General features: G+C 39.1%; 1 long non-coding RNA gene across 3 annotated transcripts in view; it reads left to right on the top strand.

Moving 5' to 3' along the window:
- The window catches only part of LOC106028793 (uncharacterized), a 52,833-nt gene that overhangs the window by 20,307 nt on the left and 5,282 nt on the right, over window positions 1-27,244 (top strand). For 2 of the 3 annotated variants that reach the window (XR_001202414.3, XR_010046239.1), the window contains one exon: window positions 2,080-2,457. This is a non-coding gene — a long non-coding RNA (uncharacterized LOC106028793). Of the gene's footprint in view, window positions 1-2,079; window positions 2,458-22,897; window positions 23,141-27,244 lie in introns of those variants that run through there. The other variant, XR_010046240.1, reaches the window with a different exon arrangement.

Below are 27,244 nucleotides of genomic sequence, written 5' to 3'. Positions count from 1 at the left end.
TATGTTCCTGTGAATTTTCCTGTATTATAATTTTGGACATAGTTCAGATTCCAGTTCTGATCATTCAGAATAGATAGGAGAATAATTTGATTTCAGATTTCCATTAAAATTGTTTTATATACAAACAAATCATCTCAGTGCCCTTTGACACTGAAAGGTAGCCAATTTTAGGTTCTTGAGACTAATGTCGCTATCAATCAAAATGCTATTGCTAAATTACCACTGATGTTAACCTGGGCCTGGTTTTCTTTAGCAGGACTGCTGAGAGAAATCCTAAGATCCACTGAATTTAAACATTACCTGATTGATTGGAAGAGAAGGCTTACTATTTGGAGGCTAGGTTTAAAATGGAGAGTGGCTGGGAGCTAAAGAATTTAGCACTATCTAAGATTTATATAATGAGTCAGTCATGGAGATCAGGTTATATACAGGTGTCTTTCTGGTCACCAACAGCCAACTGCTTTGGGAGTCCCACTGCTGAATTCATTGATGAAAGAACCTCTTTTTGGTCCCTTTGATAAACTGCAAATTTCTGTAGGTGCTGCCTTTTCCAAAGAGTGAGTTTTACCATTTGAGCATTAAATTTCAGAGCTCTTGATATCCAAAAGATGTTGCTAGAAAATGTCTGAGCCATCCCAAATACCTTGAATAAATGCAGTAAAATTCTGAAGTGAAAAATAACTGAGGCCTTTATAAGAACAGGCACATGCTGAGTTGCTATTTCTTGGGATAAAAACAAGTTATCAAGAGATTACACGTGTTAGAAAAAGGAAGACAAGATTGTGTTGGCAGCAGAAACTACAATCCAGCAAGACTCAAGATTTTAGGAATAAGAGCAAATTCACCAAAAAAATTCACACATTGTCAGTAATTCAATATATTTAAAAATTTTAAATAATCAACTTAAAATATATTTATTTAATCATAGCAATGTTGTACCTAATTTTAGTGTTAGTACACCGTTAACTTTTAAAATAAGGATATAATCAATCTACATAGTAACCAGCACACATACTATTGAGAACATTATTTTCCGTTAAGATGCCAGTCAATTAAAATTCCCTTAAAAACTGGCAGAAAATAGACAGTCTCTAAAAATTTTGTATGGAAAATAGATATGTTATTATAAAATCTATATTGGAGTTAATGTCATCAAAGTGAAAGCAGCAATTTTTGCTTTTTTATCCATTACTAACAGCTCTGGTGACTTGAATAATACCTGGAAGGTAATAGGTGCTAGAAACAAATTGAGTCATGACTTTTCTTAAACAAATGTAATATGGTAGAAAGTAGCCAAGACTAAAAATGTGTAGGATACACCAAGTTTAGATATCATTTAGTGCTTGGATATTATCTCCAGTTTCAAGTAGGGGCTGGTCATTAATTTGAAAGCCAGGGAGGGATTCGGGCTTTGATACTAATTTGTGTTTTCTAAATCTCAGTCCATATGTTTTCAGTCATATGCCCATCTTGGCACTTTGTGAAGCCAGAGACAACAGTAGATAGAAATGTTGTGTTTAAATTTGTTTTTATGTTTTCAGGGTGTCTTGTACACAGTGGCTGTTCAATATCTATTCAAAGAGTTGCATTGGTCTAGGCAAATTGTACGATTAGCTTTCTGTTCGTGGCAAATATTAATCTGGGTAAGGACTGACATAAGGACTGAACACAAAGCCAGACTGTTTTTCAGTCCTGCTACAGTGATTAAGTTTGCCTTATTTCTACACTGATGTGCAAAGCAGTTACCATATGGGAAAATATGCACACTCCTCCTGCCACTCGTTTTCAAAGAAAATACTATCTGCATAATTTCTCATGTGGTTTCACACTGGATTTGTGTTGTAGTAAACTACTTCAGTTGCTAAGCATTTAGATATGAGGACCTTGCAAAGGCTATGATGTTGCCTACGTAAGCTTGCTCTATGCTGTCCCCCTCTCAGCGGGACTCATGCCACAGAGCTGTGGAGAGGTCAAGGCTGAATAGTCGTCACTGGAGGCACCAGGAGAAGCTGGGCACTCAGGGAGGCTATGCTGTGAGTGTCCCTCCCACCTCCTCACCACACCTTCTTCTATCTGCAGGTGTTATGCAGAGTGGGTTCAGTGGTTAGTACTGGACACGAACTTCCAGCAGCTCACTTCCTTTCCAAAGGGAGTCTTTATGTCTAGAGCTATGGGATCCAGAACTTTCTCCTCCGAAGACACGTTTTTGCTGGATCTCTAATAGCTGGAAATCCAAGAAGTTCAACTGAGTGTATAATGATAGCAGCTTCCTCTGTGCTCCCTGCGCCTGTGACTCCCTCCTACCACAACTGCTGGGACCCTCGATCGGAAGGCACATTCATGTTGTGAAGCTGGGTGACATGAAGATGGATTGCCACCACTGATGAACAAAAGCAGGTGTGGATGCCTCAGGAAGTGATGATTATTAAAGTGTGGTTCTCTCTGAACCCAAAAGAGTCAATGATTGACACTGACTTATTTGACGCCAGATCAATTCCAAAGCCCTGAAGTCACATAATTATTAATACATGTTTCACTTTAGGGAGGGCAGTAAGAAAATATCTTCTTAGATCATGTCATTTCTATGTCATAAGTCTAGCTTTAAATTCTTGAATTGCTTGGGTACATAAGAACTATCTATATGATAGAAATAAATCCTCTAGCCTGGAAATTCTGTAATATGCTAATATGTAGAGATCATTGTATTAGTGAAAAGACTCAAATCAACAAAGAATCAAAAATCTTAGAGACAGAGAGGAGAAAATATCAATAAGCATATGAGGAAATAAATGTAAAGTCATAATAACAAAATTTGGAACACTTCATTAAGCATAAATCCATCAAAAGAAATATAGGCTACAAAACATATACTGCAAGTCCCAGTAACTGTGGAGATCATCTGGTTTTACACACTCTCCATAAGTGTCTGTCCAGCATAGACCATCTTTCTTGGTCAGTGAAAAGTATACATACAGCCAGGGACTTAGCTCAGCAGCAAAAGCATCTGCCTGTTAAGCACCAGGTTGTGAGTTCGATCCCTCGTACCAAAAATACATAAATAAATAAAATAAATAAAAATAAAAGTGATATATCTCTTTTAAAAAAAGTATACACAACTTTGTTACTGTGTGACCCCAGGCAATTCATCCTACTTCTTTTAATCTAAATTTCCCCTTCAGTAAAATGGAAATACATTAATCTTGACCTCATAAAAATTAGCTGGAGGTTTAAATGAAACAGAGGGTTTGACCTTCTTGCTACTAGCTGTGTGGCAAACATTCAATAGGTAGTAACTTTACTGTTAATATACACAGTGCTCACTTCTTTCTCATGCTCATAGTGAACTCGTTTCTGCCTTTGACCAATCTGCTCCATCTTGTCTTTTCATTCATTGAGCTTGTCACTCATGCTTTTAGCTCCATATTAAGTCCAGTCTGCTCCAAGGGACCTTCTTGGAGTACACTGCTTTCTATGCCTGTTGTCCTCCTCGGAATTCCTGCATCTTACAGCTTATGTGATGGATCTGAGCACTTTATTTTTTTCTTTCTTTCTTTCTTTTTTTATTCAAGGAGAAAAAGGAAAAAAAGCAGAAAAAGGGTACAAGTCATACAGAACCTCAGAAAGAAAAAATGAACAGTAGGAAATCACTAGTTAATGGATTACACACTGCCATCCCAGAAATATCTGTTCAAGCCACAAGATCAAAGCACACATAGTGCACATTCAAACAGCGAGACTGCAAACAGCCCCGCTCAATGATCCAACAAAACTCAGCAATATCATTGTCTATCCTATACACTTAATTTACATGCAGTTATACCATTTAGAGCACTTACTTTTCCTCTCTTTTGTACAATGACTATTACACATTTTGGGTTTTATTGCTCCTACAGTTCTTATTGCTTTTTTTGGAAGAGAGTAAAACCAAATGTGACTTAACAGAACAGAATCGGTTAAATCAAAAGGGTGGACATAATAGATAATGTAAAAACATAATACAAGGTCATCAACAATGGTTACCATAATGCCTCCCGCAATCTCAAATAAAATTGCCTATATCATCAGTTATAATAAAATTGAACAAAACAGTAAAAAACGAAACCAACAAAACCAAAACATTGGAGACATTACAGGTCTTCAAAAGTAGATAATAGTCAACCAGTATGGGCATCATAATGAATCCCACTATCTTCACAGCTATTGCCTAAACTTTTGAACCTGCTACTATCAAACAAAGCAGAATAGAGGAACATCAGTCAAAACAAGATGGTAAGAGCAATACAGGGCTTCAAATCAAGTTAATAGAATATCAAAGTGGGTTACTATAATGTATCCTGCTTTTTAAAATTTATTTTTCCTTTAATTAAAAGGATAAAAATAAAAAAGTGAATAATAAAATGGAGATTGAGATGAAAGAGGGCATAACAACTAAACAGTGCAGGTCAATACATAACCATTTAAGCAAATTAGTGTTTCACCACAAGATAATCCCGACATAAAAGTAGTTACCATATTGTCCCTTTTTTAAAAAAATTTTATTTAAAACGAAAAAGAGAAAAACAAAACAAAACAAAACAAAACAAAGTGGTGTAAGGGTACAAGTAATACAGAACTACAAAAAAAAAACAGTAAGAAATCACCAGTTAATAGATTACATATTATAATCTTAGAGATAGTTGCTCAAATCACAGTATCAAAGCATACAAAGTGAACATTCAAACAGTGAGACTGCAAACAGTTGTGTTCAATGATCCAACCAAAAACATTAATATGGTCAGCTATTTAACACCCCTAAACACACTTGCTGTTGTATCCTTTAGAGCTCTTTTTTTCCCTCTCTTTTTTTACAACAAAATTTACACATTTTGGGTTTTATTATTCCTTTGTTATTACTTTTTTGGGGGTATAGAATAAAGTCAAATATGGCAAAACAAAGCTGTCAGTCAAAACCAAGGATAGACATAGCACATGCTGTAAAACAGAGTACAAGGTTATCAACAATGGTTATCAACAGTATCTCTTATTTCCTTAAAAAGAATTGTCTATCTCATTAGATATTATAAAGTTGAACAAAACAGTAGAGAACAAGACCGATAAAACTTAAGCATTGTAAACATTACAGGACTTCCAAAGGAGACAATAGTCAAACCAGAATGGGCATCTTAGTGAATCTTATTGTCTTCACACTAGTTGCCTATACCCTCAAACTTGATACTATCATACAGAATGGAACAGAGTCTAATCAGTCAAAACAAGATAGTGGGAGTATTACAGGACTTCAAAACAAGTTAATAGGAAATCAAAAAGTTACTATTATATATCCTGCTAATTTTTAAAAATTTTCCCCTTAATTAAAAAAACTTAAAAAATAACTAAATAATTTTTTAATGAATAAGGGAGAGATTGAGATAAAACAGGACATAACAATATAACAATACAGGTCAAAGCATGACTGTTTCAGCAACCTAGTGCTTCACCACCAAATAATCTGACTTAATAGTATTTAACATAGTGTCTGTCTTTTTCCTTGAAATATTTGAATAAAACTTCATATACTGTAGCTTCAAATATTTCCATATCAAGAAGCCCAGAATAAAGCCTTTCCAATTAATAAGTGTAAACTTTATAAGGCTTCAAGGCCAAATAATGGGGAATCATGATTACCACATATTTTTATATATTTGAATCATTACTTACATTAGGGAAACTATTCGGTATTCATACATGCGAGATTGATTTATTTCACTTATGAGTATGGTCTCAAGCTGTGCCCATTTATTGATAAGTATCTCAATGAGATCCTTCTTTATAGCTGAATAATACTCCATTGTATAGAAATACCACAACTTTTTTATCCATTCCTCAGTTGATGGACACTTGGGTTGTTTCCAAGATCTGGCGATTACAAATTGTGCTGCTATAAACATAGGTGCACATATATCACTGTGGTATGATGCTTTCAGTTCTTCTGGGAATATGCCTAGAAGTGGAATAGCTGGAATAAATGGGACTTCCAATCCCAGCTTTTTGAGAAATCTCCAGTCTGACCTCCACAAAGGCTGCACCAGTCTACACTCCCACCAACAGTGCAGGAGAGTTCCTTTTTCCCCACAGCCTCTCCAGCATTTGTTGTTGTTGGTTTTCTTGATCCTGGCCATTCTTTCAGGAGTGAGATCGTATCTCAGTGTGGTTTTAATTTGCATTTCTCTAACGACCAATGATGATGAACATTTTTTCATGTATTTATTTTCCATTTGCATTTCTTCATCTGAGAAGTGCGTATTCATCTCAGATGCCCATTTTTGAATTGGATCTTTGAATTTTGGGGGTCTGAGTTTTTTTAATTCTTTATATGTTTTAGACAAGAGTTTCTTGTCTGAGAGAGAGTTCACTAAAATCTTTTCCCAATTTGTATGTTTTCTTTTCACTATGCTGGAGATTTCTTTTGACTTGCAGAAACTTTTTAATAAGAAGTGGTCCCAGTTATTGATTCTGGGAAGTATTTCCCATGTGGTTTGAGTCCTGTTCATGAATTCTTTACCTACTCCTATGTCTCCAAGGTTTCTACCTATTTTGTCTTCCAATAGATTTAGTGTTTCTGTTTTAATATTCAGATCTTTGACCCATTTAGATTTTAATTTAGTACATGATGATAGACATGGATCTAGCTTTAGTTTTCGGCAAATGGAGAGCCAGTTTTTCCAGCACCATTTATTAAAGAGACTGTCATTCTTCCAGTGAACCTACTTGGCTCCTTTATCAAAGATAAGGTGGTTGAGTGTGTTTGTAGTAGTGGTTGTATCTTCTAATCTATTCCATTGAGCTTCATCTCTGTTTTGATTCCAATACCGTGTTGATTTTACTACTGTTGCTTTGTGGTATAACTTCTAGTCAAGGATTGTGATGCCTCCTGCTTTGTCTTTGCTGCTTAGAATTGCCTTTGCTATTCTAGGTCTCTTTTGGTTCCTGATGAAATTTAGGAGTGATTTCTCTAGATCTATAAGGTATGTTGATGGTATTTTTATTGGGATTGCATTGAATCTGTATAACAGTTTTGGGAGAATGGCCATTTTCACAATGTTTGTTCTTCTTATCCATGAGCAAGGGATGTCTTTCCATTTTCTGAGATCATCTTCAATTTCCTTTTTCAGTGTATTATAATTTTCACTGTATAAGTCTTTCACTTCTTTCGTAAGAGTAATTCCTAAATATTTCATTTTTTTGCTTGCTAATGTGAAGAGTGTAGTTTCTCTTATTTCCCTCTCTGTGATTTTGTTGTTCGTGTATAGGAATGCTATTGATTTCTGAGTATTGATTTTGTATCCAGCCACATTACTGAATTCATTTATTGTATCTAAGAGTCTTTCAATGGAGTTTAGGGGGTCTTCTATGTAGAGTATCATGTCATCTGCAAACAATGATAATTTAACTTCTTCTTTTCCTATCTTTACCCCTTTTATTTCTCTCTCTTGCCTAATTGCTCTGGCTAGTACTTCCAGTACTATATTAAATAGGAGTGGTGATAAAGGACATCCTTGTCTTGTGCCTGATTTTAAAGTAAAGGCTTTCAATTTTTGGCCATTTAGTATGACGCTGGCTGTTGGTTTGTCATAAATGGCCTTTATTATATTCAGGTAAAGAATATCTATTCCAACTTTCTGTAAAGCTCTTATCATGAATAAATGTTGGACCTTATCAAAGGCTTTTTCTGCATCTATAGAAATGATCATGTGATTCTTACTTTTGCTTTATTGATATGGTGGATTACATTTATTGATTTATGTATGTTGAACCATCCTTGCATTCCTGGGATGAATCCCACTTGGTCATGGTGTATAATCTTCTTGATGATTTGCTGCATCCTATTTGCCATATTTTATTGAGGATTTTTGCATCTGTGTTCATTAGGGAGATTGGTCTATAGTTCTCTTTTTCAGTTGGATCTTTCTCAGGTTTTGGTACTAGAGTAATATTTGCTTCTAGGAATGACTTAGGAAGGATTGCTTCCCTTTCAATTTCATTGAATAGTTTGAGGAGTGTCGGCATTAGGTCTTCTTTGTATTTCTTGTAGAATTCTGCAGTGAATCCATCTGGGCCTGGGCTCTTCTTTGTAGGAAAGGACTTAATTACATTTTCAATTTCATTAACAGAGATTGGGTTATTCAACAGTTTTACATCCTCTTGATCTAGCTTTGGTACTTCATATGTTTCTAAGAATCTGTCTATTTCTTCTGTGTTATCAAACTTTTGAGAGTAGAGGTTTTCAAAATAGGTGTTAATGATCTTCTGTATTTCTACTGGGTCTGTAGTGATTTCACCTTTTTCATTTCTTATTGCATGAATTTGAGCTTTTTTCTTCCCTTTTTAAAATCATGTTGGCTAGGGGCTTATCGATTTTATTTATTCTTTCAAAGAACCAACTCTTTGATTCGTTGATTCTTTGGGTTATTTTCTTAGTCTCTATTGCATTGATTTCTGCTCTGATTTTTATAATTTCCTCTCTTCTTTTGGCTTTGGGTTTGACTTGCTCTTCCTTTTCTAGCTGTTTGAGGTGTAGCATCAAGTTATTTATTTGTATTCGTTCTGTTTTCCTGATGTGGGAACTCAATGCAATAATTAACAAGCTGTCCTCTGCGGACGGCTTTCATTGCATCCCACAAATTCCGGTAAGTTGTATCTGCATTTTCATTTTCTTGTAGGTATTGTTTAATTTCTTCTTTAATTTCTTCTGTGACCCACTGATTACTCAAGAGTGTGTTATTCAGTTTCCATGTGTTTGCGGGATTTTTGCAGTATCTTTTAATTTCTAATTTCAGAGCGCTATGATCTGATAACATGCAAGGGATGATTTCAACTCTTTTGCATTTGTTTAAATATGTTCCGTGAGCTAATATATGGTCTATTTTAGAGAATGATCCATGTACTGCTGAGAAGAATGTGTATTCTGATGTTGTTGGGTGGAACATTCTGTATATGTCTACCAAATCCATTTGTTCGCAGGTGTGATCCAGTTCTGTTATTTCTTTGCTCATTTTCTGTCTGGTTGATCTGTCCCTTGGTGTCAATGGCGTATTAAGGTCTCCTGTTACAGTTGTGTTACTGATAATTTGAGTTTTCATTTCTGCTAATAGTTGTTTTATATAACTGGGTGCTCTGAAGTTTGGTGCATAAATATTTCAGATAGTTATCTCTTCCTCTTGGAGTTTTTCCCTTACAAGTATGTAGTGACCTTCTTTGTCCTTTATGGTCATTGTTGGTTTAAAGTTCATGTTGTCTGCAAACAGAATGGCTACTCCTGCCTTTTTTTGGATTCCTGCTGCATGAAGTATTGTTTTCCATCCTTTGACTTTCAGTCTGTGAGTATCCTTCTGGGTTAGATGGGTTTCCTGTAAACAGCATATGGTTGGATTTTGTTTCTTGATCCATTCTGCTAGTCTGTTTCTTTTGATTGGTGCATTGAGACCATTTACATTAATGGTTATTACTGTTAAATGCTGGTTTATTGTTGACATGTTATCTCTCTGCTGTTGCATCTTTATCTTTCTGTTCTATTTAATTATCTGCTTTGCTTAGTGGTTTTTTCCTTTGTGTATCTAAACTGTCTTTCAATATTTTTTGCAGGTTTGGTTTGGTGTTCATGAAGTTCTTCAGCTGTTCTTTGTCATGGAAGTATCATATTTCAACATCAATTTTGAATGGTAGTTTTGCAGGATACATCAGTCTAGGTTGGAAATCATTTTGCTTTAGGATCTGGAATACTTCACTCCATGCTCTTCTTGACTTTATTGTTTGTGCTGAGAAGTCTGCTGTGATTCTGATAGGTTTTCCTTTATAAGTGATCTGTCTTTTCTCTCTGACAGCTTTTAATAATCTATTCTTGTGTTGGATTTCTGGGATGGTGATTATTGTATGTCTGGGTGTAGTTTTATTTTGGTTACGACCACTTGGAGTTCTATATGCTTCACTGATCCTGATGTCAGTTTCTGATCTCATGCTTGGGAAATTTTCAGCTATTACTTCTCTAAATATCCTCTTGACATCCTTTATGTTGTCTCCTTCTTTTTCATTAATCCCTCTCCTTCTTATGTTATTTTGCTTTGCATCATCTTGCAGTTGTTGAATTGTTGTTTCCTGATTCCTTGTTATTTTTAAAAGATCTTTCCTTTCCTGTTCACTAGCTGCAATCCTGTCTTCAAGGACTGAAATTCTATCTTCACTTTCATTAAGGTGGTTTTTACAACTTTCAGTGGAGTTTTTTATTTCCTGTATATCTCTGTGCATCTGCATTATGTATTCTGTTTGTTTCTTATGTTGCTCGTCTAGGGATTCTATCTTTTTGTTTAGTTCCTCCAATTTTTTATCTCTTTTCTTTAGATATATTCAGAATCTCTTTCATTTCTTTTATCATTTCTTCTTTTACCTGGGAGATTGTTTCGAGTTTGAATTTCTTTAAAGCTTCCTGGAGTTGCTTGTTAATTTCAGTAGCTATTGTGTCCGATATTTGAGGTGAATGGCATATATTTTCTTCTATATACATTGCTCCTAGGGTTTCTTGAGATGGGCTGGAGGTTTGAGGTTGTAATTTGGTCTTTCATTTTGTCATTTTCCTATATTTCTGTGTTTCAAGTGTTCTTTGAAAGCTTCCTCAGGGTCTGTTAGAAATCCCCTTGTATGTTCCCAGCTCCTGAGACTCTGGCATCCTGTTACCCCAAGCCACTGGGCCTGCAGAACCAATGGCCCTCCTCTGCCTGTTCAGAACTCTGCAGTTCCAGATAAGCTGGGCCTCAGGGACACTGTGCGCCCACCTGCCCGTTGGAAGCTCCACAGCTCTCCAAGCGCAGCCGGGATGCGGAGGCGAATGTAGACACCTCAAACCCACCTCTCCACTTCACTGCACCCAGAAACCTGAAGGGACCCGAACAGTCTGGGCTTTGGGCAGATTGTGCTGAGCACTCACCACAGGCCACAGGGCCTCTGGAACCTGCGGTGATCCACTGCCCGCTGAGACATCCACAGTCCTCCGAACACACGGGGAGGCTGATGCAGGTGCCCCAGATCCACCCAGCCCCTCCTCTGCACACCGATGGCGAGGTGCAGGAGTCCCAAGCAGGCTGGCTCCGGGGATAGCGTGTGCCTGCCCACCCGTTGGAAGCTCCACAGTTCTCCAAGTGCAGCCAGGATGGGGAGGTGGATATAGAGGCCTCAAACCCACTTCTCCACTTCACTGCACCCAGAAGCCTGGAGGGACCCGAACAGTTTGGGCTTTGGGCAGAGTGTGCTGAGCACTCACCACAGGCCGCAGGGCCTCTGGAACCTGCGATGCTCCACTGCCCGCTGAGACATCCACCCATATTGTCTCTTTCCTTGAGATCTTTTTTTTTTTTTTTTTTAATTTTTATTTAAGGAGAAAAGAAAAGAAAGAAAAAAAAACAGTGAAGGGGTACAAGTTATACAGATTTACAGAATAAAAAAAATGCGCAGTAGGAAATCACTAGTTAATGGATTACATATTGTCATCTTAGAAATAATTATTCCAGTCACAAAATTAAAGCTTGTAGAGTGGACATTCCAACAATGATACTACAAACAGTTCTGTTCAATGATCCAATAAAACTCTGTGATATCATTTTCTATCTTATACTTTTAAATATACATGCAGTTATATAGTTTAGAGCACTTTCTTTTCCTCTCTTTTGTACAGTGACTATTACACATTTTGGGTTTCATTGCTCCCACGGTTCTTGTTGCTTTTTTGGAAGAGAGTAAAACCAAATGTGACGTAACAGAGCAGAATCGGTCAAGTCAAAAGGGTGGACATAATAGATAATATAAAAACATAATACAAGGTGATCAACAATGGTTACCATAATGCCTCCCGCTATTTCTAATAGAATTGCCTATATCATTAGTTGTAATACAATTGAACAAAACCGTAAAGAATAAAACCGACAAAACCAAAACATTGGAGATATTGTAGGTCTTCAAAAGTAGATAAAAGTCAACGAGAATGGGCGTTATAATGAATCTCATTATCTTCTCAGCTGATGCCTAAACTTTCGAACCTGATACTATCCAGCAAAACAGAATAGAGGAACCTCAGTCAAAAACAAGATGGTGAGAGTAACACAGGGCTTCAAATCGAGATAATAGAAAGTCAAAGTGGGTTACTATATTATATCCTGCTATATTTTTCCCTTTAATTAAATGGATAAAAATAAAAAAGTAAATAATGGAGTGGAGATTGAGAAAAAAGAGGGCATAACAGCGAAACAGGGCAGATCAAAACATAACCATTTAAGCAGAATAGTGTTTCACCACTAGATAATCCTGACCCAAAAATAGTTACCATATTGACTCCCTCCCTGAAGTCCTTGAGTACAACTTCATATACTGTAGCATTAAGTATATCAAAACAATGTAAATCCATTTAAGAGAATGACAGCATTATAGAGTATTTAGAATCGACTAACAGAAAATGAACAATGGTCTCTGTATAATCTCCTTGTCTTTAAAAGGTTTTTTCTTATACTATCGTACATAACAAAATCCAATAAGATACAACCTGTTTAGACCATTGGAGACAGAAGAACAAAAGCTAGATGAGACTTCAAAACAAGATGGTACTAACTCAGCATTACCTATTAAGATGTCATTTTCTCTAAAAAAAGCTGTTCCTATCATCCAATCTTCTCTGTCTCATTTCTGTTGAGCTCTTTTTCTGTCAGTAGCTGTCAGTTTGTCTTCTTCATTTTGTTCTCTGCTCCATTCGTTGTGGCTTCCCCGCCCCTATTTCTGGGTTCTTTGTATTTTTCTTTTTTTAGAATATCCTGCAATACTTTCTGTAGGGTTGAATTGGTGGTTGCAAATTCCCCCAGTTCCTCTTTATCCTGGAAGCACCACGTTTTTCCATCAATTTCCAGGGACAGTTGTGCAGGATATCTCAATCTTGGCTGTAGATTATTATCTTTCAAAGCTTGAATTATTTCTCCCCATGCTCTTCGTGATTTGATGGTTTGTGAAGAGAAATCTGCTGTAATTCTGATGGGTCTCCCCTTGTAAGTGATCTGTTTCTTGTCTCTTACAGCTTTTAATATTCTGTTCTTGTATTGAATTTCTGGAATTTTTATTATTATATGCCTGGGTGTTTCTCTGTTAGGGTTGTAGGTAGCTGGGGTCCTGTATGCCTCATACATTTGAGTATCTTTACCTTTTGCTAAATTAGGAAAATTCTCCTGGATTATTTCTGTGAGTAGCTTTTGTAGTTCACTTGTTTGTGCCCCTACTTCTTCTTTTATGTTCTTAATCCTTAAGTTATGGCTCCTCTTATCATCTTCTTGTCTTTGTATTATTGCTGTGTATTTCTTTGTTATTTTTAAGAAGTTTTTCATTTCATTCTCCCATGTTTCAAGCCTGCCCTCCAATTCAGATAGTCTGTCCTTAGTTTCTTTCAAGCTGTTATGCCAGTCTTGGGTAGACTTCTTAATTTCTTGATAGTCTCTTTGCACCTGCTTCACATACTCAATACTTTCTCTGTTTTCTCCATCAAGCAATTCTCCCCTCTTTTTCTGTTCTTCCATTCCACCATCTGCTTTTTCCTGGGTGGTGCTTAGCATTTCTCTAACTATTCTGCATACTTCTAGCTTCAGGTCATTGATAACTTCATTCCTGAATTGGTCTATGAGGCTCTCTAAATGGCGCTTAATGTATATTGGTGCAGTGTCCTCTATTGCCTGATTCTCAGGATTGGGGGTCGAGGAGCCTTTTTTTTTGCTTCCCTTCCCCATATTTTCTGTTCCTTATAAAATGTAATCTTACACAGGAGGCCCGGCTTCCCTGCCTGTCAGCCACAGCTTGATCAAATTGCGCTGGCTAGTTGTTCCTGCTCACCGCTGCGCCCCAGGGAGTTGCAGAGGAGGCAGCCTACGCGGGAGTCGGTGGCTCCTCCGGGCCACCGTCAGGCTCTGGGATCTGGGTTAGGCCAGCCTAGGGAGTCCGCGAGCAGCGTCCCTCCGGCCAGGCACCTTTCACCAATCCCGTCCGAGAGGGAAACGTGCGGCTGCAGTGCCACCGTGCCCTGCTCTTACAGGACTGCCCGCGCCCAGAAAAACCTCCGCTGGAGTCAAACTGCGGTAGGGAGTCAGTTCCTCGCTCACCTCGCCACCAGTCAGCCTTCCTCCCTGACCGTCATGTCTCCGACTCCGTTCGCGAACTCCCGTTCCCAGAGCTCGGTGGGCGCGTCTCTCCTTGCCGAGCCGCTATGAAGGCGCCGGCCGCCGGGCGGGGCGGGAAATCTAAACCGCGGTTTCCAATGGCGCGGAGTCAAGCCTCCACACCGAGATTTTTCTGTTCCTATTTTAGCGCCAGGACTGTATTCCAAGTTGGATTCTCTCAGCCCAGTTCGTTCCTGAGTCAGCAGAGCATATCTCTACTGGTTCGTATCTCCTTAGTCCGCATCATTCCTGGCCTCTGATCCGAGCCTTTAGAGAGCGTTCAGTAGTTGCTGTTGTCTGTCCGCCATGTTCTCGAGATCCCCCTTTCCTTGAGATCTTTGAGTATAACTTCGTATACCGTAGCATCAAATATATCAACACAATGTATAACCATTCAAGAGAATGACAGTATTACAGGGTATTTAGAATCAACTAACAGATAATGAAATGTGGTTTCTGTATAATCTTGTCTGTAAAAGTTTTTGTTTATACTATCACATATAATAAAATCCAATAAGATACAACATGTTAAGACCTATGGAGACAGAAGAACAACAGCTTGATGGGGCTTCAAAATAAGATGATACCAAATCAGCACTACCTATTGTAATGCCGTTTTCTCCAAGATAGCTGTTCCTATCATCTAATCTTCTCTGCCTCATTTCTCTTGAGCTCTTTTTCTGTCATTAGTTGTCAGCTTGTCTTCTTTATTTTGTTTTCTGCTCCATTCATTGTGGCCTCTCTGCCACTATTTCTGGATTCTTCATATTTTTCTTTTTTAGAATATCCTGCAGTATTCTCTGTAGAGTTGAATTGGTGGTTGCATATTCCCCTAGTTCCTCTTTATCCTGAAAGCACCTTGTTTTTCCATCAATTTCCAGGGATAGTTGTGCAGGATATCTCAGTCTTGGCTGGAGGGTATTATCTTTCAAAGCTTGAATTATTTCCCCCCACGCTCTTTGTGATTTGATAGTTTGTGCCAAAGAAGTCTGCTGTAATTCTGATGGGTGTTCCCTTGTAAGTGATTTGTTTCTTGTCTCTGACAGCTTTTAATATTCTGTTCTTATATTGGATTTCTGGAATTTTGATTATTATATGCCTGGGTGTAGCTCTATTTGGGTTGTAGGTAGCTGGAGCCCTATATGCCTCATATATCTGAGTATCTTTACCATTTGCTAAATTAGGGAAATTCTCTTGGATTATTTCTGTGAATAGCTTTTGTAGTCCATTTGTTTGTGTCCCCACTTCTTCTCTTATGTTCTTAATTCTTAAGTTATAGATCTTCTTATCATCTTCTAGTTTTTGTATTGTTGCTGTTTGTTTTGTTTTTTTTTTTTGTTATTTTTAAGAAGTTCTTCATTTCATGCTCCCATATTACAAATCTGCTCTCCAGTTCAGATAATCTGTCCTTAGTTTCTTTCAAGCTGTTATGCCAGTTTTCGATAGAGTTTTTAGTTTCCTGGTAATCTCTTTGAACTTGCTTCACGTATTCTATGTGTTCTCTATTTTCTCCGTCAAGTAATTCTCCCCTCTTTTTCTGTTCTTCCATTCCACCATCTGCTTTTTCTTGGGTGGTGCTTAGCATTTCTCTGACTATTCTGCTTATGTCTTGCTTCAGGTCATTAATAACTTCATTCCTGAACTCGTCTATGAGGCTCTGGAGATAGCCTTTTATGTCTATTGGTGGCGTGACTGCTATTGCCTGTTTCTCAGGGTTGGGGCCAAGAAGCCTTTCTTGTTTCTCCCTCTTCCCATATTCTTTGTTCTTTATATATGCAAGCATATATGGGAGGCCCAGCTTCCTTCCCTGTCGGCCACAGTCTGACTGAATTATGCCAGCTAGGTGTTCCCGCCCACCACAGCACACCAGGGAGTTACAGACCAGGTAGTCTATGCAGGGCCCGCCCCTCCAGGTCAACCTACCAAAAGGCCTCACTGCTAGGGTGCACCTTCAGCTGCTGGGATCTGGGTTGTGCTAGCCTACTGGGTCTCAGCCAGCAGCATCACCTAGGCTAGGCACTGCTCACCAATCCTGCTTGAGAGGGGGATATGTGGCTGGAATCACTACAGCTCCCTGTTCCAGCAAGTCTGCCCGGTCCCAAAATATCCTCTGTTGGCGCCTCCTAGACTGTGGGAGAGTCCCAGTTTCCCTCACTCACCAGAGGTCGATGCACAGCTCCCTGCCCGCCCAGCTCTTAACTCAGTTCACTGATTCCTGTTCTCAGTACTTTCGTGTGTCTCTCTCCCTGCCGAGCTGATTCAAATGCAGCCACGGCAGCAGGAAACCCAAATCAAGGCTTTCAATGGCGCGGGCTCCAGCTTCCACATTCAGGCTTTATCTGTTCCTGTTATAGCATCAGCATTGCATTCCCAGTTGGTATCTCTCAGCCCAGTTCGTTCTTGGGTCAGAAGTGTACATCTCCTCTTGTTTAGGATTCCTCCCTCCGTACCATTCCTGGATTCTAAGCTGGGTCTTGGAGAGAGCCTGTGTAGCTGCTGCTATCTGTCCGCCATGTTCTCTGGATCTCCGGATCTGAGCACTTTAATAATTCTCTTTTTTTATGTTGCACAATGCCTGTTTCATGATAATTAATTGTATCTCCCTGAATGACTTTAGAATGATGGGTTTAGAATTACAATGTGTCTGTTACTTTTCTTTCATTGCTGAGACAAAATACCCAACACCTCAAATTAAGGGGGGAAAGTTTATTTGTGTGACACTTTGCAGAGGTTTCAGTCCATAATCACCTGGCTCCAAAGCCAGGTGGCCCATGGCAGAGGGATTACCCTTCATGGTGACTGAAGACAGTAAGAGATTTAAGAGGATAAAACTCTTTCTGACCCTTATGTTAAATGCAAGTTATCCACTCTATGATGGGTATAGCATGCCACCTTTAATCCTAACCAGAACTACGCAAAACCAATCATTAGACTGATTTACTAATCAGGGCCTTTAATCCCAGCATCACACACTCTAGATTTAGCCACCTCTGAAAAAGCCCTATGATTTCATAAGGCTTTGAGGGGACATCTAGATTGTAGCACAAGGATTCTTTAAAAGGTCACATTATTACATTATCACTTGTCAAAAAAGGTAGTATTATGAATGTTATAAAGCACACCTATAATTCAAGAGGCTGAGGCAGGAGGATCACATGGTTCAAAGCCAGCCTAGGCTGCGTAGTGAGCCGAAGGCCTACCTGAACCGCATAGGAAGACCTTGTCTCAAAAAAGAAAAAAAGTAGTAGTATTCCATTTTGCTAATGTAATAGGGCTAATTGTGAATTTTCTAAGACCAAGGTCAAGAAGCAACTAAGTGGCAGGTGAGTAGATTTCACAGACTATGCACATAGGGCTTGGAGGAGGCCAATCTAGATTAGCATCTATGACCTTGAAACTATCACTTAACCCCTCTGAACATTGTTTATGTGCCTATAAAAGAGTCTGATAGAGGTTACCTGGAAGTTGTTGAGAAGATTAGTAATGTAAACAAATCCCATAGCCCATTGTTGTTGAGTAAGTGCTCAAAAAATTTAGACTTCTTTCTCTTTTTTTGTAGTACTGGGGATCAAAGTCATGACCCTGTGCTTACCAGGCAGGTACTTATGCCACTGAGCTAAATCCCCGGCCCGTCTTTCTATTCCTTTTTATGTCTAACAATAAAATATTATGTTCTACAACTTCTAAGCATCAGGCCCATTAAGCAGTCCTGAATACTTACTTAGCTGATAGATTAGAGAGCAAGTGAAGACTGTTGTAATATCAAGTGTTGTACTCTGTTACCCCAGAGTCTCCTTATGATCCATGTAGCTCTAAACCCATCTATCTATCTGTGCGGCTACACCCAAGAAGAGTCCTGGTGAACCCTAGAGACTGTAATAGTTCTCTGTAGAAAGCTTTGTCTGTGAGACTGTGACCTCCTCTTTCATTTAATTTGACATGTATTCATTATTCTGAGTACTCTTAAAGACGCTTAAATATAAATGTGAACAGAATGTGGTTTTTCCCACAAAGGTCACAGATTTGTGTGAAATAGTTGTTCCAGTTTACTATATTTACACACACCACATCTGCAGATTCAGCTAGCTGTAAAGACACTTAGAAAAAAATTATTCCAGTAATCTATTAACTAGTGATTTCCTGTAATTCTGTATAACTTGTACCCTTTTTATGTTTTTTTTTCTCCTTAAATAAAAAAAATTAAATGAGAAAAAAAAAAGAAAAAAAATTATTCCTGCACCAAACACATACAGAATTTTTCTTGGCATAACTCCCTAAACAATACAGTGCAACAAATATTTATATTGCATCTACATTGAATTACACACTATCAGAAATCTAGAGAAGAGCTAAAGTATATGTGCACAGATTATATAAAAATGCTATCTCGTTCTCTATAAGGAAATTGAGCATCCAGGGATTTTGGTGTCCACTGGAAATCTTGAACCAATCTCTAGAGGATATTGACTACATATTTACAAATAACTTCAGTAGATTTATGTGCCACAAAGGAAATGGATTCAAAGTGATGTGGAAACAGGGATGGGGCAATCATTTCTTCTTGGAATGGGGTGGATTGGGGAGCACAGAGCTGTAGAGGCAAATGCCATTTGAGCTGAACCTTGGTGGGTTGAACATTTTCCAAATACAGACATTCCTCATTTAACAACCAAGATCTATTCATGCAATTAGGTCATTAAATGGATTGGTCGCTAAAGGAGAAATGGTATATAGTAAGTGTACATTACAACATTGAGAACAAAGAAATGGTCAAAGGAAACTCCAACTGATGGCTTTGCTTCTATTTGTATAACTTTTATAGGCAGTACTTTAATGCATAACAACCTAAAACTATAGGACTATACTATACAGTTCAATAGGCAAAATTGACAGTACTGCGTAAACAAAGAATACTGTACAAGAAAAGACATTGAGGCTTTATAAACAAGATGTACCAAGCTACAAAAAAAGAAGATGGGTGATCAGTCAAAGTGGCAGATTGTAATTCTGAACAGTGTGCGTTGCTTTTACCTCTGAGGAGTCATTAAGCAGGTAGGTTGTTAATGAGAAGTGCCTGTGTATAAATATTGTATTAAATGTCTTCACAGCATGGCGCTTTATTTTTTCATCACTGTTCCTTTCATTTCTATGTCAGAGAGAGTTTATTAGCCCATTCTGATCTGGTTTTGATGACATGGATGGCCTATACTCTCAAATACAGCAAGTTGGGAGAAATATGGCCAAGGAGAGGAGGAGCATGTGTATGAAAACACTCTGAGGACTGTGGGTAAGGTGCAGAGACCAGACAACAAACCTAAGATCATATGATTGAAGCATCATTCCTAAACTGAAGAAGATGGTAGTGTTAAGACTATTTATACAGTAAATAAATAAATACTGCATTAAAAAATGTTCACAGCCCTGCCTAAAAAATCCCAACCCACCTCGAGTTACATTATGTAAGCTGGAAGGAATCCTGGCAGAGTCCTTTTGTAGATTCGACGCTTTGTTCAGAAGTGTGAGATATTAATTAAAGAAAAGTAGGATTACAGCCTCCAGCCTGATTTGAGCTGGCCTCATCTTGCCAGCCATCTGTGATGATGAAAAACAAATTTCTTCCTTGATCTCCTTCCTCTTGAGCTGGAGATCTATGCTTCCTCCACTTACATCATTGCAAGGGCTGCTTGACTCCTAGGTAGGGACCCTATGATTTAGTCATTGTTCAGGCTCTTAAAAACCTTTTTTTCTACAATGTTAAATTGTGTGTGATTTTGTGTGGCAAGACAATGGGACTGTAAGATGGCATAAGAGAAATCAAGTTTAGGTTAGCAAATAAGGCAAAAATTCTTGATGAAGGAGTTACTTTTCTTTGAAATAAAGGGAAATCCTGCTAGATATAAATATGCAAATATAGCGATCATATTTTCTCAGCAGTTCACTGAGGCAGAAGTTAGAGTATCAGTTCACTGAGTAGGAGTTAGAGTATTGATTTTGTCAGTATCAATAGCTATTTAGATAGGGATAAGTTGAGAAATAATTACAGTGGTACCTCAACTCATGAACTTAATTCTGGTCACAAATAGAATTGGATGAGAACCAAATCAAATTCAGTGGTTAGGTTTAATGTTGACCTTATGGGAAATTTGATTCCATTCTCATCCAGTTTGATGCATGACCAGAATCATGGAAAGAATTGAGTTTTTGGACCAAGGTAACACTTTACTTGTCACAGGTACTCTTTTGACATCTTTCCTCTTTCTCTGTGGTGTATCTCTGTGCATTCTGTTTTCTAGCACTGAGTGCCCTCTTCCCTTTTCTTGCCATCCTTCTACCCTAAGGTAAGTCTCATATAGTTAGTTATACATTAGTAGAAATGAACCTTCAAATGGGACATCTGGTTGTTGGAGTAATTTTAACAGCTTATGGTTTGCTGTGTGTACACACTTGTAATCCAAGTACTAAGGAGGTTGAGGTAAGAGGATTAAAAGTTATAAGCCAGGCTGAGCAACTCAACAAAAACCTGCCTCAAGATAAAAAGGTCTGGGAATATAGCACAGTGGCCCAGCACTTGCATAATATGCACTAGACTCTAGGTTCCATGATCTCTTCCTCTTGAAAAAGGTATGATTACAAGAATTACGACCCATAAAGAAATTAAGGATTCTTGTTAAGCAAGTAGCCAAAATTTTCTTATATAATGATAGTTTTACCGGGTTCACATGAAACGATGTTTTAGAAAAAACTAGTTAAGCAGACCATGGCAGGACTACCATTGCCTTTCTCCTTTATCAACTGAAAATAAAGTTTATCTCCAAAGTTGGAAGAGACCTTACTGTACTTTGGAGCTACATTTTCCAATATATTTTGGAGCTACAAAAGATGGAGATTTTTTATTTTTTTGAATTTTTATGGAAATATATGCTATAATGTTCACCTTTTTAAAACAGACAATTCACTGTTCTTTAGCATATCTTCAGAGTGATACAACTATTGCCAGCATTTAATTTTAGAACATTTTAATCTTCCCCTAGATAAACCCATGAATAATCATTCCCTGTTCTCATCTCCAACTCATGCCCTAGTAATCACTTATTTACTTTTAGTTTCTATGAATGTCTATTATAGACATTTCATATAAATAGAATCATATAATATGTGGTCTGCTTGATTTAACTTCTTTCACTTAACCCAGTATTTTCAAGGTTTGTCCATATCATAGCATGGATCAGTACTTTGTTCCTTTTCATGGTTAATATTTCACTGTATGACTTTATCACATTTTATTTTTATCCATTTACCAGTTGATACATACTTTTCTTTCCAGCTCTTATGAAACAATAATGTGTCACACATTCCTTTACAAGTTTCATATTTGCATTCTGTATGGGAAGTGCTTACTCCTGAATAATTTCTAAACCTATGTCCTTAATTAGGCTATCAGCTTCTGGAGAGAATATATTTTATACTCTGTTAATATTACCAGTACTTTACACAGTGACCTAAATCTAAGTGCTCTGAAAGTGCCAATAGTGACAACTGATTAAGGTATTCTTTGGATTCTTGAAAAGTAATGGTCCTCCAGCTATAAGTTGAGTCACTGTGCCCTGGACATCTGGCCTATTCTGAAATATCAGCAAATTCTATTCATCCTTGGAGCTATGAAATCCTTCCAACAATATATCCCTCCCAATAAGCTTTTTCCAATGCAGCTTGATAGGATTAGTGTCTAACTCTTTCACGGTTGTAACACTTAAATTGGTATCTTAAAGAGTTTGGGACAATCAGACTTATCTTGTGGTTTTCTTTGTATATGTTTGTATTACCTTTGCTTGAAGGTTTGCAAAGTAATAGGAGCCTCAGTAGAACTATCTGGTTTTTGGAATGTAAGTGTGGGTGTTTGTGATTCTACTGGCACGTGACTTGAAGATAATATATGTTACTGAAATCACAAATGTATGGAAAAACTCTCATTCCCCACATACCTTGTTATCACATGGGACGTACACTCCATGCTTGTTTCTGTCTACGTCACTCTCCTTTGTTGGAGTCTCCTCTTCGGTAGTTGAGTTTTACTTTCTTTCTCAGGTTGCTTCCCAGTATGTAGGCATAGCCTTGTGTTCTCCAAATCAGGTTTGTCTTGTTTGAATTCCAGCTCTGTCCTGTACTTGTCACAGCTGTCACACTATTAAACTTCTCTGTCTGGTTTCCCATCTAACAGTAGAGTACAGAAATAGTCTTTGTCTGAGGTAGGAGATTAGGGCATGGCACAGCTGGCTGGGAAGTAGACATGACCTGTTAATCACAAGATCCCAGGATACATGCACAGAACAGTTCCCAAAGCCCTGCGTCTGGACTTTTCTTGTGAATTTGGGCAAGTTTTCAAAAGAGGGGTTTGGGCCTGGCGTCCATGTGAGGCCTGGGATCCCAGCACCACCTCTTAGAACCTATATGTGGAAGTTGCCATGGGTTTCCTGGAGATTTGGACACATGAGCGTGCAGACCCCACGAGGAGGTCCCTGTTGTGAACTTCCTCGTGGTAATCTGCCTGCCTTCTCTAGGGTGTTTCCTTAGTACTTTTTCTCCTTTTACTTGGCTCAAGCTTGCTCTGCAGAGCCAGTTTCTCCCTCCCTCTTCTCTTTCACTTTCTCAACTAAACTTTGCCACTGTTTTTTGCTCATTTCATTCAGTTCTTTATCTGAGACATGAAGAATATGAAATCTAACTCCAGAAGGAAAGACAAGCAATCCAGGACCCGGTAATGTTTAATTGGTGAGCCACATTTCGAAGGAGCTACTGGAAAACATTTTTCATAGCCTGGAGATTTGGGTGACAGCCTTGCAGTGTGCAGGATTCAGTGGAGTGTTTACCCAGCACAGGACACAGGACAGAGAAGACACGTGTGCCTGAGATACAGAAGACATCTATCAACTGTGAGTCACGACTAGCTAGCATTTTATTCCATCGTGTTCTCTTTCTTTCCTGAAAGGAGTGAACTCCTTTGTCACCCCAGAGTTTGGTAATTAATTATTCCTTAATTTTTATTGAATGGTAATTTTTCTCAACTCACAGTTATGTCTCTACTGGTCTTACCTAGTTAGGAGACACTTCAGAACCAAGAGACAATCCAGTGACAATACCTTCACCATCACCACCACCCCACACACTACTGCCACAGAGCCCTGGATAAGTGTCCCAGGGCCTCTATAGTAAAAATGGGGGTCCTTTGCTGGTAAACCTTTTATACTCACTCTCATGGCTCATTGACTCTCAGTGTGTGCAGTTAAAACAAGCTACAATGTTTGCCTCCACAGCCCGTGGCATAAGCAAAAGCAGTCCAGAATTCTCTGGCATAGAGAAAAATAGTTCTCCACAGCTCACTACTCCTTAGGAAGCAGAAGTTGAGCATCCGTAAGTCGAAAATACAGTATCTTAAATGCTCCATAATATGAAAGTTTTCGTGTTGAAATGAAGCCACAAATCGGACATTCTACACCATGAAATTTTGTTTCATTTCATGCATGGAATTATTACAAATGTAAAATTAAGGCTATAAGGTATATATGCAACACAATTGAATTTCATGTTTAGAAGTTAGGTCCTATTCCTCAGATATCTCATGATGCGTGTTCAAATATTCTGAAATGCTACTCTTAATCTGAAATCTGAAACATTTCTGGCTCCATGTATTTCAGACAGGCGATATTCAATCTATGTTGGTGAGTGCAGTGAATGTGGTGAGGTGTGGTAAATATTTCAACAGTGAATGCTTAATTTAAAAAATTATTACAGGGGCCAGGGATTTAGCTCAGCAGCATAAGTACCTGCCTGGCAAGTACCCTTGAACCCCAGAACAACAAAAAAAATTATTACAGTAAAAGACATATTGCCTTTACCTTCAAAATATTTCCCCTCCCTTCAAACACAATTATTCTATTGCTCTTGCCACTTTCTGAAGCAGGTCTGGAAGTCCTCTGTCATGAGTGTTTTTATGAGGTATGATCAGAAATATAGTAAATGGAGCTGCCAAGTGCTATCCGATAGAAAGGCAGACTCATAAAAACATGACAGTGTGTCCTCATCTGTCTTGTTTACCAGGTCTGGCACTGTTCAACTCTAGCTCTTCCAAAAAGTCAAAATGACCATCAAAGGTAAACATTCTGAATCAATTTAAGACTTCAAGACAGCCATGACAGGGCAACACAAGCCACCAGTACCATGTGAGATTTGCATAAAAATGTGGCTCCCCAAATCATCTGGCCAGAGTTGATTTGAAGAAAGAGCCTCAGATCCTGTCAAACTGATGATCACTGAACACATATTTTATTAACTCAGACATTTAAAGAGCTTTCTCAATAAAACACATTTCTTGCATATCCACAAGTCCAAGTTGACAGAGAACTTTGATTTAGTACAGCTAAATCTGAAAGCCTTCTCCCTTTGGGCCTGTTTATGATACTTTAAATTCTTATCATCCCAAGGGAAAGTCACTTGGCGCATGGTCTGAAGAAAAGCAGGTGGGGCAGATCATTGTGGTTCTCCAGCTTCTCAGTTTATTAAAGAGTAACAGTCTCTCTATCGTCTTTTCACCAGCCTCTGATACACATGCATATGCATGTATGTACACTCATGGAAACGTGGTGATTCACTCTTTGCCTCTATAGTGCCCCCTGGCGTGCATGCTGGCACGTGGACAGTGTCTAATAAGGATGAATGTACTTGGCCCTCACTGTGTATTCATTCCCTGTCTTATATCTTACCAGCTGGTTTTTTAAACTTCACTCTGAATAGTTTGCATCCTCAGCAGAGAGAACACAGCAGACACCTACAGACTCTCTCTGAGGCCTGTCCAGGAGACCCAGGAACCTGCTAGGAAGCAGGAATAGGACAGACAGCAGGAACCTCCTGCTGAAAAGCCTTGCAAAGACAGAAAAGTGTTGGCCTGAAAGCCACAGGCTGGTATGGAGCTAGGGAAGCCCAAGCATCTCTCCATGTTCCTGAGCTCTGGCATCTCCTCCAACAAGACTGCAGAGGACACTGCATTCAGGCCAAGAAAATGATAGCCAAAAGAGACCGCAGTTCAGTCTCATTCCCTTATTTCTTCCAGGAATAGGCCAGAGGAGGGCCATTCCTCTTGGGACATTTGCGCTAATTTTTCTGCAGTGTCTAGTCCATGGTCATCTACTTGGAATCAGGTTTGGATGAACATCTAGGGCAGCTTTGGCCAGGAAGAATTACCAATAGTGTTCATACTGAGGCTGGCTATGCATATGATTGTGGGTAGCAGAGCGGGGTGAGGGTTTATCTCACCCTCTTTAATCTGTTGAAATTGTATGCTACAGGGCTTTTTTTCAATCCTGGGTTGGGGAAGTCTCTTGCCTCTGAGCAGTACATCTTATAGTACTCTTAGCTGTGTAACTGAAGAGGACCCTAAAAGCTGGGCTCTGGGACAACTGCTTTGGTTTCCAGTGTTTTGGACTAGGTATGCCAGGAGCTCTGTTTGAGGCACTACTACTGCTAGGAGAGAGAAAGAACCTAGATTCAGGCCTATTGATAAGTCTCAACTCTGGGAAGGGGAAACAGTGAGGAACTGGACCCTGAGAAACAACAGCAGGAGTGATAAACCTGTAGGTTCCTCAATTGCCCAATAGCATGTGGCCATACCCAATCAGAAGGCCACCTTTCTTCAGGCACCAGACCTGCCACTCCCCAGGTAGCAGATAGCAACAATGAACACCAGACTGCTTCCTTCAGGACTGGGGGTCTGTGTAGGGAGTGGTGGTCACTAGCTTCCCTCAGAACTGTTGAAAACTAGGTCATCACCTGTTATGGATTAAAAACTAGTGGTCAACTTAACACCAGCTGTTATTACATCAGCATGGTCCCATCTGAGGAAAGTTGCCAGCATAGATATGTGGAGAAGGAGAAGCTAGGCACTGAGGCATTGAGACATTGTGGGTTCTCCTATGTGTTGCTGTTTGAGACATTGGTTCTCCTGGAGGAGCTCTGGTCCTCACATCGAGCATTGCTTCCTGGCTCCAGAGAGGAAGATGTGTGCTGCTTGGTCTCCAGAATGAACTCGTCACTCTGGCTTCCTGGCATGTACTCAGCTGTGCTTGTCGTCACATGAGCTCAGGGCTTCCGTGTCACTGAGGATGGACTGTGGTGCTTTTGAGGACAGCCCTGGTCTTTGTTGTGAGTGTGACATCTCAGCTCCAGTGTAGAATTCTCAACCTACCAGCACAGCTCTTTCACCCTGCTGGCATAGACTTCCTGGCTTCCACCACTGACTTTTGGGCCTTCCCAACACAGATCCATAAGAGACTGGCGTGAGTCCTTCTTGTGGGCTCTGGACCTTCAGGTAAACTTGTGGGAGGCATTGTCATGAGCTCTCGGTTTTCATCTGGACTCATGTGGGACATTGCTGTGGGATTTAGGCCCTTGCCTGAATAGTCTATGTCTTTGGTATTGTGTAGAGATTTCCTGCATTTCTTTGTGTTAACTCTGGGTGACAATCATAGAAATAATATTATAAACTCCATGTCCTGATTTTAATTGTTCTCAGCACAAACCCTGACTACAACATCACCCCTCAAGAATGCCCTTGTGTGTTCTTCATGCTTTGTGTCCTCTCAGGATAATATCCTTACATTCTGTCCTACCATGATGCTCCACCAACATGTGTGTTCCTTGGTCAACCAGCATTCAGATTCCCTGGGAGTGTTATTAGAATTCAGACCCTGTGCCCCCGTATCGTGATTTTAGAATCATCCCTCAGAGATCCCTTTGAGGACAAACCTCTCATGTGGGAGAAGCCCCTAGAGCAGGATCTTAATAAAAGCCTCCTGTATGATTTTCCTGGGGTTGGAGAAGGTAAAAAAACAGGCTGGCTGCCCTCCCCAAGCTATGTTGGGAATGGCCAGGAGTTCTGTGGGGTTTCTGGGTTTTTTGTTTGTTTGTTTTTTGGTACTGGGGATTGAACTCAAGACCTCACACTTACCAGGCAAGCACTTGAGCCATGTGGCTAAATCCTGATC

Source organism: Cavia porcellus, unplaced genomic scaffold, assembly GCF_034190915.1.
Source record: "Cavia porcellus strain 051 isolate PalLab524CR breed Dunkin Hartley unplaced genomic scaffold, mCavPor4.1 scaffold_2, whole genome shotgun sequence".
Taxonomy (NCBI): Eukaryota; Metazoa; Chordata; class Mammalia; order Rodentia; family Caviidae; genus Cavia; species Cavia porcellus.
This window is presented reverse-complemented; position numbering and strand designations above follow the sequence as displayed.